Raw genomic sequence first — 17,843 nt, 5'->3', positions numbered from 1 at the left:
AATTGCACGAGTTTCAGCGAACAAAAACACACCTTTTTCTATCCACTCTATCTCTCGATATATATATATATATATATATATATATATATATATATATATATATATATATATATATATATATATATTATAATTATAATTTTAATTTTAATTTAAGATTAATAATAATAAGGTTATGTTAGCGAATGTTGTAAGGGTGTAAGTCGAAATTCTGTCTGTGTAACGCTACGCTATTATTAATCATTGTAAGTTATGTTCAACCTTTTTAAATTAATGTCTCGTAGCTAAGTTATTATTATGCTTATTTAAGCCTAAGTAATCGTGATGTTGGGCTAAATATTAAAGACGGGGTAATTGGTCTTTGGACCATAATTGGGGTTTGGACAAAAGACCGACACTTGTGGAAATTGGACTATGGGCTATTAATGGGCTTTATATTTGTTTAATTGAATGATAGTTCGTTAATTTAATATAAAGATTTACAATTGGACGTACCTATAAATAACCATATACACTCAATCGGACACGATGGACGGGATATTTATAAGTACTAATAATCGTTCATTTAACTGGACACGGGAATGGATTAATAGTCAATGGAATCATTAAAACAGGGGTGAATTATGTACAAGGACACTTGGCGTAATTATTAATAAAGTATTAAAACCTTGGGTTACACGCAGTCGATATCCTGGTGTAATTATTAAATAAAGTATTAAGACCTTGTTACAGTTTAAGTCCCCAATTAGTTGAAATATTTGACTTCAGATATAAGGATAATTTGACGAGGATACTCGCACTTTATATTTATGACTGATGGACTGTTATGGACAAAAACTAGATGGACATATCGAATAATCCAGGACAAAGGAAAATTAACCCATGGTAATAAATTAAAATCAACACGTCAAACATCATGATTACGGAAGTTTAAATAAGCATAATTTCTTTATTTCATATTTCATCGCACTTTTATTTACTGTCATTTTATTTATCGCACTTTTAATTATCGTACTTTTAAATTATTGCAACCATTATTTACTGTCATTTTATTTATCGCCATTTACTTTATCGCATTTTATTTATCGTCATTTACTTTACGCTTTAAATTAAGTTATATTTATTTTTTAATATTTAACATTAGGTTTTAATTGCGACTTAAGACATAAAATTGACAAACCGATCATTAAACGGTAAAAACCCCCTTTTATAATAATAATAATATTACTTATATAAATATATATATATATATATATATATATATATATATATATATATATATATATATATATATATATATATATATATATATATATATATACAAATATAGTTTTTAAAAATATAGCGTTAAACTTGGCTAGTTCCCTGTGGACGAACCGAACTTACTAAAAACTACACTACTGTATAATTAGGTACACTGCCTATAAGTGTTGTAGTAAGGTTTAGGTATATCCACTCTATAAATAAATAAATAACTTGTGTAAAATTGTATCGTATTTAATAGTATTTCGTAATAAAATATAACTATTTCGTACCCCTCTGCTTTAACATCAACGTCTATCTCCTAGACTTACACACTTCGAATGTGAAGTTTTTGAAAAACACCCTAAACTGCGAACTAGTTCTTCGAATTTTTGAAAATTACCGACAAAGCAGCAAAAACTGTAAACGACCTTAACAGTCAAAAGTTTGATGATAAAGAATAGTGTGTTGGCAAAGCTCAGAAAAAGAGAAGGTTTGGAACAAAAAAATGGAATGAGCAAACCATGAAGGAGGCTGTGGACAAATCACAAAGACTAAACCTGCCTTCAAAGAATCCAAATGATTCAGTGTCTGCTGAAGTCATTAGCGAATACCTTGCTCCTGACTCTAAACCTTTGCGGACAAATATTCTTCATCACCTTTCTATCTTAGAAATTCTAAGATATTATCGTATCTTTCACTATAAATATCCTCAATATTTCTGAAGATATTTTCGTAACTATTCTTATCTGAAATCATTTATCTCTTCGCAATATCAGTATTACATCAGATAGGAAACTGTTTTAGTTTCTAAATTCTGAAATATTCAAATTTAAAATATGAATGTTTTTGAAGTAGTGTTGGGAACTGAAGCGTGAATTAGTAAAATATAATGACACTTGATCAACGTGATTATATTATAGTAAGTCATGCTGAGTTTCTAATGGAACGTGATAAAGGTTCACAGATCATACCCTCATCATGAACCATGTTACATAACTCTTTCATTCTATCTAACCTCTAAACTATCAAGAAAATATTTTCTTGATGATTCGATCTTTTTCGGATATTCTCATAATTTGACAAATCAAATCATGCTATTACCTTTCCTTTCTTCTTTGTATATTATGATCATTCGAAACTCTATACCTACGAATTCTGGACCATTATTCACTTGACTTGAAGTCGGGAAGAAGAAATAAAAACATGGAACTCCGAAATATAAAGAAAAATATAAAACTCGACAACAATATCTAAATTACAAACCGTGTATATCAATACGTATTGCAACATAAAGACACGGGAGAATTAAAAAAATTATAACCCCAAGGTAATAGTAGAAGAAAATAACTTCCTCGGGTGGAAAATGAAAAAGAAGAATGAAGGATACGATAGCCAGGAAAATATCAAGAATCAGGACTGGATTTAACATTTTCGCAACCTATTTGGAAGTATGAAATGAGGAAGAAGATGTAGGAGTGATGAAAATAATGGAACGGAAGAGGTCAATTTATAGCGAAATATCAGACATAGCAATCAAGACAGATTACCGTATTAAATCAAAGATGATCCTAATTTCCTTGATTACCGAAGAACCAAATCACGAAGATTTCCTCTAAATCCCTTGAAATCCAGAAATCAACCGTGACTACGTCAAAAGATAAGACGAATCACTATTTTTTCATTTCACTCTTTTACGATAAGCTTCACTCCTACGCTTTGAGTAATCGAATTATTTTATTCATACTTCTCAATCATGATAAAACCCCACATATTGACTCATATTCGTCATAAAAACATTTTTATGGTTAGCCATGACGACCTCACTCAAATTTCGGGACGAAATTTCTTTAACGAGTAGGTATTGTGACGACCCGGAAATTTCCGACCAAATTTAAACTTAATCTTATATGATTCCGACACAATAAGCAAAGTCTGTTAAGTTGAATCTCAAAATTTTGAACTATGTTCATGTATTTATTTAACCTCGACCAAATTTCGACGATTCACGAACGATTATATAAATGGATATGAATATGTGTGTGTGTGTGTGTGTGTGTATATATATATATGTATATATATATATATGTATATATATATATATATATATATATATATATATATATATATATATATATATATATATATATATATTAAACTTGAAAATGTTAACAAAGTATTAAATGTATAATACTTTACATTAAGCGTATTTTTCTCAATATATGCTTAATATATTCATCTACGGAATTAAAAGATATTTATCAAATCTCTTATAGATTGTGTTATTATTACGGGTCTCTGTTGTGAGGTCCACTGTGATTTAAGAAAACTTTTCTTTTTAACGATATTCGGAATAAATAGTAGTGTAATCTACAAGTGAGAACAAAGTGTCAAATAACATGAATTAGACAAAAGTAGTAGAGATTCCTGCTTAATTTTCAATGCATGCTTTACAATATTTTTTCTAGTGATTCTTTATAAGTTAATTATTTGACTATCATAATATTTAATGTAAGAAAACATTTTCAATATAATAGAATTTTTATTATTAAAATGTTTTGTTAAAAGAACGTAATTTTGATATAAAACGTTTCGATATTATTAAATATATTTTAATAGGTAACGAAAAGATGATTTATAGAAGCAAATGACCAAAACACTCAAATGATAAAGTTATACTTCGGGTAATATAGTTTATCATTGATTAAGTCTAATTATTGATAAATGTACACGTCGCAAAACGTAAAGTACGCGTTTTCTAAGCATACGAAAGGACGTTCGAGAAACCGAAATCGGGACATAAGTCGAGCGTCATTGTACAAGACAACGGAGCTAAAGCTACAAGTCAACCATGCACGAGAATATAATATAATATATAATTAATTAATATAAATTATATATATTAAATATAAAATAATATGTCGACAAACAAGAAAACAAATCAGGTGTGAGCTGGCTCAGGGAGCTCCACGATCGCGGAGCTGTAAGGCACAAAAGCTCCACGATTACGGAGCAGTCAAAATCAAAAATGCACTATAAAAAGGCCAGTTTGTTCGACGAGTTACACATCTATCTGCTATATATATATATATATATATATATATATATATATATATATATATATATATATATATATATATATATATATATATATATATATATATATAATTATACATAAAATACTACGACAAGGTCATGAGCGAGTTATTTTCAAAAACGGGGGATAGAGCTAAGGAAACAATTGGTTATAGCTATGGAGGTTATGGGTAATGTTCGTGGGTATTGTTCGCAAGTCAAACCTATTGTTTATCATCTCCGTTAAGTCTACGTACTTTCCTGCAATATTGAATCACAATATTGATACATGAGCATTCATATCTACGTACTTTCCTGCAATATTGAATCACAATATTGATACATGAGCATTCATATCTTATCTTTTATATATTAATAGTGTATCCATGTCTAGTGCTCGAGTATATATGTTTATTCATGCTTGTATGCTTTAATTTTGTCATTAGCTAGTTTATGATGAATCACGAATTTGATACATATGCTACTGATATAAAGTATATGATATTCATGTCGTTGGAAAGCTATCAAAAAATTAATAACTTTTCATTTAAAAATTGTGTGTTTTTGAGGAACGGATTAAAAGTTATGGTCAACTGAATTATGATTAATATTAATTGAAATTGTTTTTGAATCTACAATTGATATTTAAACAACTTGTTTGTGAGATTGATAAATTAAATTTCTAAATATTATTAGTCGAGTAAACAAAATTTTTTATAAGGCACGTCTCGTTGAACAATTGTCAAAGTTGACTGTTTTATCATATTTCAAAGCCTTATAAACACTATAATCTGATTTTACAAGTATTGAAAAACTATGTGAAATAGTAAAATATGTTCGATTGCCATGATAATTCAAATATAACATAGCTCCTGAAATAAATAATATTTTGAGTTTGATAAACTATAAATTCGTTCAATTATCAAGACTTATACTATGTTAATAGACATGTATAGATTTAAAGATCATATTGGGTCAGGTTAACTTTTGAGATGACTTTTGTTAAATTTTGTTTGACGGTCTCGAGCATTAGGATTGTGATACACTATGACCCGGCCTAGCTTATTAGACATGTACTGACTAATATATGTTCTCTAGGTTGAGATCTACGGTTATTTTGCATTCCAAGTTTCGGTCACATTTCGGTGAATGACCTTATGTGCTGCTAAGGTGAGTTTCATTTGCTCCCTTTTTAATTGCTTTTGCAATCTATATTTTTGGGCTGAGAATACATGCACTTTATTTTAAACGCAATTGATACAAGTACATACTAAATTCTACACCGAGTTTGAACCGAAAATCCCTTAGCTTTGGTAACTAGTAACTGCTGGTTATAAGAACTGGCGGGCGCGAGTAGTTATATATGGATCCATAGGGCTTGACATCCCCGTCTGTTCCAGGTATAGAAACCCTAGCCTGAACTTTAAAACAGACGTATACTATTTGAGTTTAATACACGTTGGATTGCGTGTATTGTACATGTTGGTTGCATGTATGTTAAAACAGGGGTACTTATTATAACGTTAAAGTTTAGTTACCAGGGTGCTCAATTTCGTAGAATATTTTGATAAACGTTTCTGGATGCAACAATTGAAATTTTGTGATCCACCACATTAAAACTATGAACTCACAAACCTTTGTGTGGACACTTTTAAGTATGTTTATTCTCAGGTTCCTAGAAGTCTTTCACTGTTTGCTTATACGTTATACAAGCTATGTGCATGGAGTCATACATGCTTTATTCGAGAAAATTTTGCATTCACAAAATCATCACCCTGTATCTTATTTTAACTACATTGGACAACGGATGTATTATGGTAAACTATTATTTACGGTGATTGTCTATATGTAAAAATCATCAGATGTCGAAAACCTTGGAATTTGATATTTAATTATGGTGTGCTTTTTCAAAAGAATGCAAGGTTTATAAAACGTATCATGTAGATGTCAGTACCTCACTGTAAAATCGATGAATGATGTATTCGTCCAAAGGGATTTGGACGGATCATCACAGTTAGGAGGTTATAAGAATTCAGACTGAACTTTGAGAAACTACATTGAAAATACTATAAGTGTTGAGTATCTAAGGCTTCATCTATCCAAGTATGACGACATAATCCCAGTAAAAATAGCCATTGGAAAGAATGTGAGTTTGTACAATTTGCAAAAAGGTACATCATATGTTATATTATTTATTCAAATCAGAAATCCTATATAGAGTTACCAACATGTAACCTGATTGATTTTATGATTTGAAACTATGAGTTAAGGCTCAAAGGAAGGTGGCTTATCGATAAATATTTTTCCTTTTGCGTTCACGCAAAGATTCAACAAAAGGTGTTAGCAATGGCTGCACAGAAGCTTTGTGCACATAAGGTAATCAATGTTAAATTAGTTTTAATGTTACATACCATTTTAATGTTGTGTCAAAATGTTTAACATATATTCTACTCATGTTAATACGGGCTAAAAATTTAATGAACATAAACCTATTGGTACTGACTACAAGTTTTATACTTTTGGAGGTGCTGCAATGTTTCACGAAGCACAATATTAAAGGGTTTTTCTACGATTGAGATCTGAAGTGCTTTAGTTAGATAAATGAGCTACCTTCTATGCTCATTAGATTATTTTGGTGTGGTGGGTTTGATAATGTTGGTGCTACTAATGTGCGTATGGATAACTTGGGCGAACATTCGGTACGATGTCGTGATCTTGCATCTGTTTCGCCTGTTTGTGTCTCGCGTGGTTACCCTAGTTTGATATCGAGGTCTCGTGGTGATTCAATTCTAGATTTTGATCCAATTATTTCAGATATTATTGGTGGCCTCTATTACTTTGTGTTTTTAAAGTTATTTCTTGCTTAGTTGCGGTTTGTTTCGTTTAATTACGTTGCAACAGTTATTGGTGTGCAACACATAATTCAGATATGCTATTTCAACGGCTGGTAGAATGTTCAGTTCAGGCTTCTGACTATATGCATGTTGATAATATAGTCATTCTCAATTAATGTGCTTTTACTTCTTTTTATTTGTTTTAAATTTTTGTCATGTTTGTCACATGTTGAATTTGTATGTTTTTTATGTAGATAGTGGTTCTTTGTTGGTGACTGAAGTTTAAACAACGGACAACACAGTTGGAACATTCTTCCGGTAACTTATGATCTTTTTCTTCAATGCTTATATATCAGATTCGAACAAGTGTTGGGAATTAGACATTCTACCATCAGTTAGGTTCTATATTATAGGGTATTTAGTGATACAGGTTTGCTTAATTTGTACACTTTAAATAAGTGGCTTACTTACCTAATTTGTCAATGTTGTTGTAGAAAAAGTGTGTTGATTCAATGTAGTTATTGTTTAGAATGTATGTGTTGAATGTTGTTGTTAGTTTATGTTGGTTTTAGGATTATTTTGTTGAACACACAATTGGTCTTTGTTTTTTGATTGTTATTCCTACGCTTGTGGGTTTGTTGTGACTTACTCGTATGACTAATATAGAGGTTTAGGAATAACATGTAATCTTATATTCAACAAAGTAACCAAACATCAGTTGTTGGAATGATATATATATATCTAATGTTCGTTTTAAGCAAACAAACATCACTTCGTCAATTGATATACCATTGTACGTTCCAATTTTGAGTGATTGAAAGTCATCGTGCAACGCACGGGCTCTTAAATCTTATTTCTTATTGCATTTAAGCCTATAACCTCAAGTATGTAAGAGTAGAATAATGCTTCTATGCCGTCAAAAAGAAGTTTATTGACAATTCTATATATGTAGAAGTAGCCTCATTTTATTACCGAGGTGTTGCAATTGGAGTAGTTGTATACTTTATAATACTTTAACTAATGCCAACTCATATTTGAATGCTCAATATGAGGATAAAGGTGAAACTATATGTATTTCAAATATTCATTCATTTCTTATGTGGTCTTTTTGTATTATTCTTTTGCACCTAGCATTTTGTAATAGGCACATCTTCATCACAATATTAAAAGCAGCTATGAATGGGGCTTATTAGACATATGCTATTTTGCTATTCACTACTTGCATACTCCGACCTACATTACTTGAAGAACCAATCAAATTTTGCTCGAACCGAAGCGCGACCGACCTCAACCTAATTTAAGGTTATCTTTTATCTACTGATGTTTGTATCGAAATAACATCGACCAATTTTACATTAACCTTATGTTTACCATTGAGACATTAGAACCGATTTTGCATTTTTGATTTTTAAAAGAACATGAATTTGTTTATACAAAAATACTTAAGCAAGTTATGTTGCTCTATAAAAGGACTGAAAATGCTTATTTCGAACAAAGATAACGAATTATCAAGCACAACTAAATATTTTGTCTACAAAGAAGTTTTGCATCAAGTGTAATAATTTTAAGTAGTTTATCCTTATTTATTTTTCAGTCTTTAAATAATATTACTTAAAATCTTTTGTTTTAGATATTGTTATCTATATTTATTGTGTCCTATGTGAAGCCGAACCACAATATTCGAATCATATTTTCACGAAATGCAGTTTTGTAGCTCCTCTATGGCGTAACTATTTATCGTGGTGGAATATTTCCGGCTTAACTCCCAATGGTGTTGCCAATGCTATAAGCTCCGGTAAGTTTATTATTGGTTATGATAAGAAAGACAAAGTAGCCTTGGCTACTAGACTTATCATGCTATTTGTTTACTACTATGATCGTCACATTTTGTTTGTTGCTGATTTTGTTTTCTATTAGGTGAAACCGAGCTGATTGATGTGGTTCTGACATAAAAAAGTTGGAACTAAGAAAAACAGCAACCATGAAAAAGCGCCTAAAGAAGTCCTGTGCAAATTGCAAACACTCACATGAGATAGTCAAAGTTTAGAAACTAAGTGCTATGACTGAAGACAATATTGCGTTAGCATTAAGTGGATTAATTGAAGTTAATGATGAAATATATTCTGTAGATTGAGTTTCTAATTCCAAACTCCCCTTGGATATAGGCTCCCTGTTTCCTATGCATCATGTACAATACTTATGACATTCCAGACTCCCCTTTATTAATATTTATGACATTCTCATCTTTATCAAAAAATTATTATCAGTTATTTTCTACATCTTTTCAAAACATGTTATTTGTAAATGTAGATTGACAATGATTTTGGTTTGTATTTTCTTTGCATTATTTGGCCAATATAGCGCATTAGTCAACTTGGCGCGTTCGTAACTCACAGATGGTATAATTGACTATGAACAGTCGAAAACTACATTGTAATTGTAATGATTATTAACGTTTAAAATACTAACCATTTCAATACATTTACTTTCTAGAAGAAATGTTATCGATAATTAAGGGTTTCTTAATTATGATTGTATACTACAAATACTCAGTGTCAATACTAACATCTTTGAATGCTATTTATAGAGCTGCAGTGCAACGCACATACTCTTATAATAACGTTATTTTACTAATTCAACCACAACAATACTATTCACACTTTTCATATAATAACATTATTTAATATATAAATTTAAAAACCAACAATATTTGCGGATGAGTCCCCGTGCAACGCACAGGCTCATAAATCAAGTTCCTATTATTATTAACAATCAACAGACGGTGAGTTTAAATCCATCAGAAGTTAGACAAATATTACGTTAAGAATGGCCCAACAAACTCAACACCCAAATTGACACACACAATTGTATGAAAATTATCAGTATTCTATATATTTATTTGAAATCATACAAGCCCAACAACGCCTATTGTAACACCCTGTTTTTTTTTATAACACAGCGGAAGACTGAATTCACATAGTTACCCTTAGTTAATTACAAACATGATTATTACAAATCATTCGTTAATTACTTAATTACAAACCACAGGTGTTACGTTAAACGGCTAACTATATATTTTAGAAAAGTTAAGACATCAGAGTTCATCTTGTCAAACATATCGTCAGGCCGACTCCCGTCCCTACCAGCACTAAGATCCAAAGCCTGCAAGGGAGGACCTGAGGGGTTAGAACGAGGCTAAGTGAATGGAAATATCACAGGGTCTAGCATACAGTACCAACTTGTACTCCTACAGCAACAACATTCAACAACAAGTAACGTACAACAACTGGCAACTATGCTCCAACTAGAGGATAGGCGGCTTGTACGGGCATACGACCACTAGCTGATCAGTCTAGCATCTACCGATAGTCTTTACTACTGAATCCTCAGTATATTCATCCACACGCAGGTGATGCGTCATTCAGCACTATACTCAACAAACAATAGCCAACTAGACCCAACCACAACTAGGTTGACCTCTCTGAGCTGAACCTAACAGATCAAGGTTTCAACTACAACAACAACTACTACTACTTGTGCACATGCAACTAGTCAACTACTACTACTACTACTACAGGCAACTAATAATACTAAAAGCATGGCAACCCTAATTGTAATCAACTGTACAACATAACTATTAGACATGGCAATTATCAACAACATAAACATAGCAGCGCAACTTGCTACTCTATACTACACCATGAGATAATCTCACTCACCAAATACCAGCAACTAGCTCAGATAATCTATCACTGAGCTTCTTCCTTATCCTTATCACCTGAACATAAGGCAAATCAAGTTATTTTCTGTCTGTTAGCACAAAATAGCACAATACAGCAAATTAGTAACAAAAGTGTCACTAAAAGTCCAGCTAACACTTATGCATTTTCAGAATTTACTTCCTGATTATCATAAGTCATATGGGCAGCATAACGACTAGAAAACAACCAATTAAACAACATAAGTCTGCACTGATCTGTATCTGTACGGTTGCACATGCATCCGTACAGTTGCACATGCATCTGTACTGTTGCAAGTCCATTCGTACGGTTGCACATGCATCCGTATGATTTCACACTCACTGCCCGGTTGCACCAACACCACTGCATCCATACGGTTGCACATGCATCTGTACGGTTGGACCGTGTACCCGTGCGATTGCAATCTGCAACCGTACAGTTGTATTCATCGAGAAACATCAGCAGAAACTGACGGGTTTCGAGTCAAAATCACCCAAATCTTGATTTCTTAACGTTTTGACACCTAACAAAGCTTAGAAAACGTTTATAACAACTGAAGGAACATAAACCACAATGCTTTACACCAAACCAACATCAAAATCAACCAATTTGACTTCAAAACCAACTTTGATAAAAACCTAACTTTAAAACCCATTTAAACTAAGATTACAACACTAAAATGAATGATTATTACCTTTTTATGAACACGAAATCAGTAGCAACTGATTACACAACATAATTTAAACACAAAATCGAGATCTAAGAGATTAGGGTTTCAATGAGAGAAAGAGTTAGGTACAAAGTATTATTTTGGAAGCTTCAAGAAAATGAGAGAAGTAGCTGACTTCCGGCTTTTATAATTAGGTTAAATACAATACCCTATCACACACGGGTATTTATCAGTTATCTAATATCTTTCGTACTTAATTTTACTACCCTAACGGAGTTCAAATTAAACAAACAAACCTGTTCTGTGACCCTTGTCACAAACTGGTCTCAACTAAACAACTAAATAATTATAAACATATAATTATTATAATAACATACAAATACACCCAAGGTCAAAAGGGTCATTTCCGCTAGGCCCGGTAACAGGATGTTACAAATCTACCCCCTTAAAGAGATTCCGTCCTCAGAATCGGGTCAACTACGGTCAACAAACCGCAAACTCAACTAAGTCTTTCACAATAATCAACCCAAAATACAAAATCTTCCTTCCAATACCCACCGTCTTTCTTCAAATAAGTGCACGCATATGAAATTTCTAACTTTTACTCATGTCCGATACAATACAATATACCAGCATTTCCACTGGTCAACAACTTGAATTCACAAATCTCCACTATCAACCCAATTATCCAAGTCAAATTTCACTTTTCTAAGTCATTTGTATCGAAAATTTCACAATTTGTCATCAAATTCAACTCTTAACATAGTCAACATTTCGCAATTATTCCAAGCTAAGGCAACATCATTAGTCATCAGTCTAAGTCATGAGTTTATTGTAACATCCCGCCTTTTTCCGTTTACCTTTCGTTACTGTTTTAAAGTCCGTTGTATAATTATAATATCTTTCATTAATACGCGTTTTAAAATATTTCGTTTAGGTAATTCACGCACCCGCTTTTAAACTTGAGGGACTAAACTTGCCAAGAGGCCATAGTCTTGAGTAGGTCAACTAGTCAACCATGACCTCTCATCCATTCATTTCACCTCCTCTTTTGTCTAATACTTCAACTTTTCTCTCAAACTCCAATTCAAATATTCATCATCCATTTTCAAGTTAGCAATCAAACATCAAAAAAAATTACATATTTGGAATCCTTGCTTCTTCCTCTTCGATTCCATACCGATTTCATCAAGTTTGGGTAACATTCTAAAATCACTAGATTTTGTGTTCTTGATAATTTTGACTTATAAAAGTGTTAATTAGTGTCTATGGCTCAAGTCTAACATGAATATATGATTTGTATGCTCGATCATGTTGTTTTAGTGTAACTAGCATGAACTTGACATTTGGGTGTTTGATATTGTGATTTGGTTGTTTAAATGTTGCTAGATGTTAAAAGTGCATGTATTAAATATGTTACTAGCATCACTAGCTTCATTTTGATGTGTAGGTTGATTAAGGAAACTTCATTAACATGATTAAGGATTTATTGATTGTTAGTTAGGGTTTGGTAGCCTTGAATATGATTTTTAATGCATTAAAAGCCTTGAAATGTTATTGGAAGGTGTTTAGGTGTATTATATGCGTAATTACCTACGAAACGGCGTATTATATGTGTGCATTCAATTCCCGAATCATCAATATGCATTTATGAACTTGGATGCAATTAATGGTGAACATTTAATACGGTTTTTGTTGATATAAATGTTGAATTGATTGATGAAATGTGCTTAGTTGCGTTCCTCGTCAAAATACCTTTCCGATGATATAAGATACATGTTTTGATTGTTTGCGGATCATAAATTGTGATTGTTTGAAGTTTGGTTCGTGCACTTGTGTAATTTCAGCAACAGGACCTGTGCACTGATTTGGACGCCGTCCAAAATCTTGGACACCATCCAGGCCTTCACATCTGGATGCCGTCTAGCCAATCTGGACGCCGTCCAGATGAACTACCAGGTTCTGATTTGGTTGACCGTTTACCATTTAATTCTAACTATGCTATGCACCTCCGATTCACATGTGACTTGTTCTAACATGCTTATATATGATTAAAAACCTCAGAAAAATAGTTCGGGACCCGACCCGAACGTGTTGACTTTTTCATTGACTTTGACTTGACCAAAGTTGACCTTTATCCAAACTTAACCAAATACTTATGCAATCGTTCCAACGTGCTTTTATCTTTGTATCTTGCATGAAACTTGACAATTTGATTCACATGCTACATTAATCGAGTCGTAACGAGTCATAAGACTAATTGAACATTTTGACCCACCGTGTTTACCGATATTGATACAACCTACTTGTTTAGGTCAAGACTAGCATTCATTCTTCCACACGTTACTTTATGAAGTACCTTATTTACTCGTGCACTCAAGGTGAGATCATAGTCCCACCTTTTCAACAACTTTTACTTTTAAACTATGGGATGAGAAACATATACGTATCATACTTTTATGCTTTGAAAACAAGTAAGAAAACAAACATTCCATAGTGAGTTAGAACAAAAAGCCTCAATTCAATTATCATTAGTTACACTTGCAGGGTGTAAACGTGAACTTATGTTATGTGATCACATTGGGCTTGACGATCCCTCATTTGGACGGTTCGCTACCGTTAGCGGATGAAATATATTTTCGAGTATAGTATATGTTCTAACACTACGTAACAGGGTACAAAATAGTTAAGTCTTGATAATTGGGTGCTCGCGAACATACTTTTGGAATACAAACGATTTGGATAATCAACTATGTTAAATCTTGTGGTTCAAAATCAACGTTACTATTACACCTATGATTTCACCAACATTTTTCGTTGACAGTTTTCTATATCTTTTCTCAGGTCCTTGAACGCTAGGTGATACATGCTTCCGCACATTATTTTTGATACTTTCTTGGATGTCGAGTATACATGCATACGTGGAGCGTCTTTTGACTTAACTTAATTTGTGTCGCATAGGTTTCAATTGTACTTAAAACGTTGTAACATGTTTAGACATTGAACTACTTTGTAAACTTTGAAACATCTTTATAATTGAAATGAATGCGACATATTTTGGTCAAACGTTGTTTTAAAGACTTATGACCACGTAACGGGACCTAAGTAGACGACGCCATGAATGACGATTTTGTCGGGTCGCTACATTTATGTCCTTATAATTGTCCTTAAGTCAAGATAATATCCCATATAACTCGTCTTATTTTCAATCATATAAAAGTCCCAATGTTCAACTCACAGTCCAGAATAGCACAGGCCACCTACTTTTTACTTCTGCTTCCCAGAAACTCTGTATGACTCACCATAATACACTTTTGTTGGCCAGACACAAGTATATTATCCTGAATCACACCTTCATTCTGAGTCGCTCGAAATGGAAAGAATACTATTTGTTCCATCCACTTACTTAAGTTCAAAGAGTCTCCTCAAACGCTTCAACAATAATTAAGCTACTTTATAATTAATTAGTTACACCAATTGTCCAACCATATTTATTTAAACATTGTCCATCAAATGTTCAAATATAATCTAGCAACATTACTACACATTCAACAAGCATAGGAAAATATCTGGTTAATAAATTCCACTACCGACATATCACTCATACTCATGTCACTACCTAACAACTTCCTGTCGTACAAAAGATACCCAATACATATCTATCCAAGTCGCGGTCTTTAATCCCAAAAATAAACCTAAGGTTCACCTTTACCCCACAAGGCACACAAGGGTGGCAATCAAACATACAACAACATAACTCATTAAAGTAAATCTTACACTACAAGCAAGATCTACCAATCTACACACTATCATATATATACACAATCATATATATATATATATATATATATATATATATATATATATATATATATATATATATATATATATATATATATATATATATATATATATATATATACACACTAAATAGTACGAGGATTTTAAAGCATACCTGTATTCACATCATAATCATTATCTGTATCAGCAACCATCTGGTAAGCTCTTGCTGTTGTCGTAGGTGGATTCTTTCTTTTCTGCCATACCGGAGAACCAGAAGATCCACCTACTGATCTCGACTGCGCTACTGGCCCCGCCCAAGAACCTGATCCTCTTACATACGGACACTGAGCTGACATATGCCCCACTTGATGACATTTTCAACATACATCCTCTTGGAAGGAACACATCCGAATCTCGTGTCCCACAATACCACATCTCAAACATATTTTGGTTGAATCTGAACAAGGACCACTATGAGATGATCTGCAACTATAACACCAAGAATTCTGACTTGATGCTGACCCACTCTGTTCTGACCCACTTTTCTGTTTCAACTTTGTAGAGACCCGTCCTAATCCGTCTGGATGAATACATTACATTTGGTTACATCGCGAGGTACTTGACCTCTATATGATACATTTTACAAACATTACATTCGTTTTTAAAAGACAAACTTTCATTACATTGAAAGTTGACGGCATGCATACCATTTCATAATATATCCAACTATAATTGACTTAATAATAATCTTGATGAACTCGACGACTCGAATGCAATGTCTTTTGAAATATGTCATGAATGACTCCAAGTAATATCTCTAATATGAGCAAATGCACAACGGAAGATTTCTTTCATACCTGAGAATAAACATGCTTTCAAGTGTCAACCAAAAGGTTGGTGAGTTCATTAGTTTATCATAATCATTCATTTTCATCATTTTAATAGACTACAAGATTTCCAGATATTTAATTGTACACGTAACCCGAGTACAAAATAATACGCGTAACACGCGAATTAAAAATCATTGATATGGTGAACACCTGGTAATCGACATTAACAAAATGCGTCTAGAATATCCCCATCATTCCGGGACTCTCATCGGACATGATAAAATTGAAGTACTAAAGCATCTGTAACTCAGATGGGGTTTGTTAGGCCCAATAGATCTATCTTTAGGATTCGTGTCAATTAGGGTGTCTGTTCCCTAATTCTTAGATTACCAGACTAAAAAGGGTGATATTCGATTCGATAATCCAACCGTAGAATGTAGTTTCGATTACTTGTGTCTATTTCGTAAAACATTTATAAAAGCAGCGCATGTATTCTCAGTCCCAAAAATATTTTGTAGTAAAAATATTCATACGACGATACTGAACAATGCAGGGTTGGCCTTGGATTCACAAACCTATATCAGTCATATATATATATATTAAAACATATAATCATAATTGAACCAATTTATATATTATTATTAATGATGTAATTTCTATATTTAATGTTTTATAAGTTTTATTATATATTTACATATTTTCATTTCATATATATAAATATTAATATCGTTAAGTTATGCGTATTAAATATACTTATATACAAATATCATTTATTTATTAAATTAATGTTAATACCAAATTAATAAATAATTAGATTTAATAATGATGTTGAAAATATTAATTTTTGATAATAACATTTATCACTTTATTTGTAGTAATCATGATAGTGATAATGATAATATTAAAGTAATAATAATAAAAATAAAAATGTAAATTTTGATAAAAAGATAATCTTAATAATCATGATAAAAATAATACTTTTAATAATAATGATGGTAAAATAATGTTTATATAAAATCGTGTCGATGATAATAATACTACTAGTACCTGAAAATAATACTAACTATAAAAATAACCATTTTACTACAAATGATAATAAGTTTAATAATAACTATATTAATAATCATTTTAATAATAATAATAATAAAACAATAATAACACTAATACTTAATAATAATACTAATAATAACAATAATAACAATAACAATAATAATTTATAATAATAATAATAATTGTAATAAAGAGAACTACCTCAAAAAGCTTTCCTAAAAATAATTGCCATGAACCAAACTCGAACCACCGACCTCCCGCTCACTCACAAACACTCTAAACCATTCGACCATTTAAGTTTTTCTGAACTTAAACCATTCAATAAACATATATCGTTCTTCCTGTTTCATCTCCTTTCTTCTTCTTTTCAAACTCAATCGACCCATAACCAAATCATAAATTCGAATTACTTAATTGATTTAGTTCGTGAAATTAATTTTTAAATAACCTGAGTTGATTAATTTAGTTAAATAAAACAAACAAAAAAAAAGGAAACAGCGTTGTGCTGCTGTCGGTTTAAAGAAGGAGAAAAAAAAATAATCTTGGTTTTGAGAACGTTTTGGACTATTGATACAACACGAAATAAGTTTCAAATCACTCCTATAATCTATTGGAATCATTA

The sequence above is a fragment of the Rutidosis leptorrhynchoides genome, chromosome 4 (genome assembly GCF_046630445.1).
Source record: "Rutidosis leptorrhynchoides isolate AG116_Rl617_1_P2 chromosome 4, CSIRO_AGI_Rlap_v1, whole genome shotgun sequence".
Classification (NCBI taxonomy): domain Eukaryota; kingdom Viridiplantae; phylum Streptophyta; class Magnoliopsida; order Asterales; family Asteraceae; genus Rutidosis; species Rutidosis leptorrhynchoides.
Note: the sequence above shows the minus strand (reverse complement) of the source record.